At 48.6% G+C, this 6,304-nt stretch overlaps 1 non-coding gene across 1 annotated transcript; it reads left to right on the forward strand.

The window, feature by feature from the left end:
• Positions 1–2,077: 2,077 nt before the first annotated feature.
• On the forward strand, positions 2,078–2,151 carry Trnat-ugu (transfer RNA threonine (anticodon UGU)). The gene has a single exon. It is a non-coding gene; the product is annotated as a tRNA-Thr (tRNA).
• Positions 2,152–6,304: the final 4,153 nt, after the last annotated feature.

Consider the following 6,304-nt stretch of genomic DNA (forward strand, 5'->3'; position numbering starts at 1 on the left):
CAGAAAGAAGAACCAATACTTCCATTCTACACTGAAGAGCCAAAGAAACTGGTACACCTGCATAATATCGTATAGGGCCCCCGCAAGCACGCAGAAGTGCCGGAACAGGACGTGGCATGGATTCCACTAACATCTGAAGTAGTGCTGGAGCGAATGGACACTATGAATCCTGCAGGGAGAGGGTGGAGATCTCTTGAATAACACCTTGCAAGACATCCCAGATATGCTCAATAATGTTCATATCTGGGGAGTTTGGTGGCCAGTGAATGTGTTTAAACTCGTAAGAGTGTTCCTGGAGCCACTCTGTAGCGATTCTAGACGTGTGGGGTGCCGCATTGTCCTGCTGGAATTGGCCAAGTCCGTCGGAATGCACAAAGGACACGAATGGATGCAGGTGATCAGACAGGATGCTTACGTACGTGTCACCTGACAGTCGTTTCTAGACTTATCAGGGGTCCCATGTCACTCCAGCTGCACAGGTCCCACACCATTACAGAGCCTGCTGGCATGCAAGGTCCATGGATTCATGAGGTTGTCTCTATACCCGTACACATCCATTCGTTCGATTCAATTTGAAACGAGAATATTCCGACCAGACAACATGTTTCCAGTCATCAACAGTCCAATGACGATGTTGATGGGTCCAGGCGAGGCGTAAAGCTTAGTGTCGTCCAGACATCAAGGGTACACGAGGGGACCATCGGTTCTGAACGCCCATATCGATGATGTTTCATTGAATGGTTGGCACGCTGACGCTTTTTGATGGCTCAGCATTGAAATCTGCAGCAATCTGCGGGAGGGTTGCACTTCTGTCCCGTTTTTGCAGGATCGTTTTCCGGCCGCAGCTATGTCGGAGATCTGGCATTTTACCGGAGTCGTGATATTCACGATACACTCGTGAAATGGTGGTACGGAAAAATCCCCACTTCATCGCTACCTCGGAGATACTGTGTCCAATCCTCGTGCGCCTACTGTAACACCACGTTCAAACTCACTTAAATCTTGATAACCTGCCGCTGTAGCAACAGTGACCGATCTAACAACTGCGCCAGACACTTGTTGTCTTATACAGGCGCTGCCGACCACAGCGCTGTATTCTGCCTGTTTACATATCTCTTTGTTTGAATACGCATGTCTATGGTTGAAATGAGCACTATGGGACTTGACGTCTGAGGTCAGAAGTCCCCTAGACTTAGAACTAACCTAAAGACGTCCAACACATCCATGCCCGAGGTAGGCTTCGAACTTGCGACCTTAGCAGCAGCGCGGTTCCGGACTGAAGCGCCTGGAACCGCTCGGCCACAGCGGCCGGCACGCAGTTTCTTTGTGAGTTGAATAAGTAATGCAACAATTTCGGTTGAAAAAATGTGGAATTTGCTGTGGATTATATATGAAGACAGTAACTTGTTCTCGAAAGAACAGTTACTGTTGATGACCGTGCAGCTTTCCCTGGAATAAATGATAACTAACTGACAACCTCAGCTGCCGACAGGTGTTGCTGGTATACCTCGATGTGGACAGTTGAAAATGTGTGCCCCGACCGGAACTCGAACCCGGGATCTCCTGCTTACATGGCAGACGATCTATCCATCTGAGCCACCGAGGACACAGATGAATAGCGCGACTGCTGGGACTTATCCCTTGCACGCTTCCCGTGAGACTCACATTACCAACTGTCCACAATTCTACATACGTATTGTACCTTATAGACATTTGCCCATTCACTCATTACTCGCGCACGCTTTGGCGATCCCCGTAAGAGTTTGGCCAACCTGTGCGCATTCGCACAGACGAAGGTCAATGGCTGGGTAGCCTTTAACTATATATACGAAGACAGTAACTTGTTCTCGAAAGAACAGTTACTGTTGATGACCGTGCAGCTTTTCCCTGGAATATATGATAACTAACTGACAACCTCAGCTGCCGACAGGTGTTGCTGATATACCTCGATGTGGACAGCTGAAAATGTGTGCCCCGACCGGGACTCGAACCCGGGATCTCCTACTTACATGGCAGACGCTCTATCCATCTGAACCCTTGCAAGGATAAGTAACTGCAGTCGCGCTATTCATCTGTGTCCTCGGTGGCTCAGATGGATAGAGCGTCTGCCATGTAAGCAGGAGATCCCGGGTTCGAGTCCCGGTCGGGGCACACATTTTCAGCGGTCCACGTCGAGGTATATCAGCAACACCTGTCGGCAGCTGAGGTTGTCAGTTAGTTATCATTTGTTGTGGATTGTCGTGGAGTATTTACGCTTCAGCCTCTATAGTCACATGAAGTTCCGATACGTGGCGGCACTAGACGTATCCTTCAAAATAGCGTCTTCAACGCTACAGGCAGAGAGGTTGCCACTGAATTTCTTTTGGCGAAAAATCAGAGCATCGAAGATGTTACGGCGTAAAGTCAGCGCCGGCATGCCAGTCGGGATCGACGGAGAAGAGACGACTGTGAGAAGAAGTCAGCCAGTTGCACACTGACCGACCACCCTCCAGAACGACAACGTAACAGCAGTGGCCATTACATGAAGGCGACATAAGCGCCGCGCCCGATTGCTGGCAGCCGACTTCGATAGCAGCTTCAAAGTTAGCCACTTCGTTAGCCGATGCATTGTAGCCTCTACGAAGCACAGACTTGTGCTTGTCTATTCTGAAAACGATCGATTATATTGTATGTCGCCCTTTGCTTGCGACACATCTAGCAAAGTTAAGTACACTACTGGCCATTAAAACTGCTACACCAAGAAGAAATACATATGATAAACGGGTATTCATTGGACAAATATATTATACTAGAACTGACATGAGATTACATTTTCACGCAATTTGGGTGCATAGATCCTGAGAAATGAGTACCCAGAACAACCACCTCTGGCCGTAATAACGGCCTTGATACGCCTGGGCATTGAGTCAAACAGAGCTCGGATGGCGTGTTCAGGTACAGCTGCCCATGCAGCCAACACGATACCACAGTTCATCAAGAGTAGTGACTGGCGTATTGTGACGAGCCAGTTGCTCGGCCACCTTTGACCAGACGTTTCCAATTGGTGAGAGATCTGGAGATTGTGCTGGCCAGGGCAGCAGTCGAACATTTTCTGTATCCAGAAAGGCCCGTACAGGACCTGCAACATGCGGTCGTGCATTATCCTGCTGAAAAGTATGGTTTCGCAGGGATCGAATGAAGGGTAGAGTACGGGTCGTAACACATCTGAAATGTAACGTCCACTGTTCAAAGTGCCGTCAATGCGAACAAGAGGTGACCGAGACGTGTAACCAACAGCACCCCATACCATCACGCCGGGTGATACGCCAGTATGCTTCCAATGTGCGTTCACCGCCGATATCGCCAAACACGGATGCGACCATCATGATGCTGTAAACAGAACCTGGATTCATCCGAAAAGATGACGTTTTGTCATTCGTCCACCCAGGTTCGTCGTTGAGTACACCATCACAGGCGCTCCTGTCTGTGCTTCAGCGTTAAGGCTAACCGCAGCCATGGTCTCCGAGCTGATAGTCCATGCTGCTGCAAACGTCGTCGAACTGTTCGTGCAGATGGTTGTTGTCTTGGAAACTTCCCCATCTGTTGACTCATGGATCGAGAGGGGGCTGCACGATCCGTTACAGCCATGCTGATAAGATGCCTGTCATCTCGACTGCTAGTGATACGAGGCCGTTGGGATCCAGCACGGCGTTCCGTATTACCCTACTGAACCCACCGATTCCATATTCTGCTAACAGTCGTTGGATCTCGACCAACGCGAGCAGCAATGTCGCGATACGATAAACCGCAATCGCGATAGGCTACAATCCGACCTTTGTCAAATCCGGAAACGTGATGGTACGCATTTCTCCTCCTTAGACGAGGCATCACAACAACGTTTCAACAGGCAACGCCGGTCAACTGCTGTTTGTGTATGAGAAATCGGTTGGAAACTTTCCTCATGTCAGCACGTTGTAGGAGTCGCCACCGGCGCCAACCTTGTGTGAATGCTCTCAAAAGCTAATCATTTGCATATCACAGCATCTTCTTCTTGTCGGTTAAATTTCGCGTCTGTAGCACGTCATCTTTGTGGTGTAGGAATTTTAATGGCCAGTAGTGTATTCGTATTTGTCTAGTTGTAATAATGAGTTTTATTTAGTTTGATTGTTCGTCTAGCGAACCGAGTGTGCAGGATTCCTAGATACAACAGGAGATATTCATAGGCGCTTGCAGAATGTCTACGTAGAAATGATTCAAATGGCTCTGAGCACTATGCGACTTCTGAGGTCATCAGTCGGCTAGGACTTAGAACTAATTAAACCTAACTAACCTAAGGACATGACACACATCCATGCCCGAGGCTGGATTCGAACCTGCGACCGCAGCGGTCGCTCGGTTCCAGACTGTTGCGCCTAGAACCGCACGGCCACTCCGGCCGGCTGTCTACGTAGACTGGGGAGTGAACAAAAGGACGGTGTTTTGCATGTCCATCCGTGTGACCGATGGTCCGTGGGACTTCGGCTGTTCACTTACGTAATAAAATCAAGAACGGGCAGCCGTCGTTTTGGTGTTATTTTATGATGCAGAAACCAGTTTCGGTGACTCGATACAGCATCCTTATGCCTCAACTGATTCCTCAGATGATAAACGGGTATTCATTGGACAAATATATTATACTAGAACTGAAATGTGATTACATTTTCACGCAATTTGGCTGCATAGATCCTGAGAAATCAGTACCCAGAACAAGGCCCGAAGGTGGTGTACGGAGTAACTGAAACTGGTTTCCGCATTATAAAATAACACCAAAACGACGGCTGCCCGTGTTTCATTTCATTATCTGAAAGCACATAAGCGACGCAACAAGTTCGCACAAACCTGTCCAATCTCCCTCGTGTCGACCGGCCGCACATAGCTGTTACCCACAGGAAACTGAAGAAACGACTCCGGCGTGCTCGTCGCCACAAAAATGCCAACGAACTTCTCCTTCTCCACGACGACGCATAACCTCACACAAGTCTGCGCACCCGAGAGAAGCTCACAGAACTTCATTGGATTGTTCTTCCTCATCCACGCTACAGACCAGACCTCGCACCTTCCATCTGTTTGGTCCACACGGAAGGATGCATCCTAGGGGAAGCAGTATGTGGGTGGTATGGAGGTCACTGATGCAACAAAACTGTAGTGGTGTCATTTTTTCCGTTCGACTTTTGAGTCCCTGTCAGTCCAACTGGAAAAGCCCTCTGGGAGAACACTGGGAGCCCACGAAATATAGCACAATACGTTCTCAGGATTTTCGGGAAGAGGACATAGACCGAACTTAATTTCGTCAGCCCGTATTAAGGAAAGTGCTTTATTACGAAAGCAGCGTTTTCATATAACATACACTGGAGATAATTAATTTCAATACACCCAATAAATGACATCTAGTTATCTGTAGATAAGGTCTAATACTGTGGGTAGGGCGCAGGAAGCAAAGGAATAGTACAACAGTTGTACACAACTCTTGGTTTTTGTTTGTGGTCATCGAGGTACAATAGTATCCAAAAAACAGTGCTGTATACGTAAACGTTATGTACCTATCTGATATGTTTGTTTATCTATTTGCCGGTCGCGTCGGGTAGCCGCGCGGTCTAAGGGGGTCTTGCCACGGTTTGGGCGGCTCCCCCTCTCGGAGGTTCGAGTCCTCCTTCGGGCATGGGTGTGTGTTGTGGACTGGCAAGACACCCAAGCCACTATGAGAGGAAGCCGAAGGCACGCGTTTAAGCTCACGCAGGCTGGCGTGAGGTCTGGAACAGTTAAAGGAATAGAGACTAGCAAAAAAGGTACGTAGCTTCTGGGATACTTAACTTTAATCCATAATTGGTTAACATCGGTCTGACGGTACATGCATCACAAGATAAATAGCAAATGATAATGGCGCCTTGCTAGGTCGTAGCAAATGACGTAGCTGAAGGCTATGCTAGCTATCGTCTCGGCAAATGAGAGCGTAATTTGTCAGTGAACCATCGCTAGCAAAGTCGGCTGTACGACTGGGGTCGAGTGCTAGGAAGTCTCTCTAGACCTGCCGTGTGGCGGCGCTCGGTCTGCAATCACTGATAGTGGCGACACGCGGGTCCGACGTATACCACCGGACCGCGGCTGATTTAAAGGCTACCACCTAGCAAGTGTGGTGTCTGGCGGTGACACCACAGGTGTGTATGTTGTCCTTAGCGTAAGATAGTTTAAGTCAGATTAAGTAGTATGTAAGTGTAGGGACCGATGACCTCAGTATTTTGAGCCCATAGTAACTTACCAAAAACTTTCCAAAAATTTCCTATTTGCC

Source organism: Schistocerca serialis, chromosome 10, assembly GCF_023864345.2.
Source record: "Schistocerca serialis cubense isolate TAMUIC-IGC-003099 chromosome 10, iqSchSeri2.2, whole genome shotgun sequence".
In the NCBI taxonomy this organism is placed as follows: Eukaryota; Metazoa; Arthropoda; class Insecta; order Orthoptera; family Acrididae; genus Schistocerca; species Schistocerca serialis.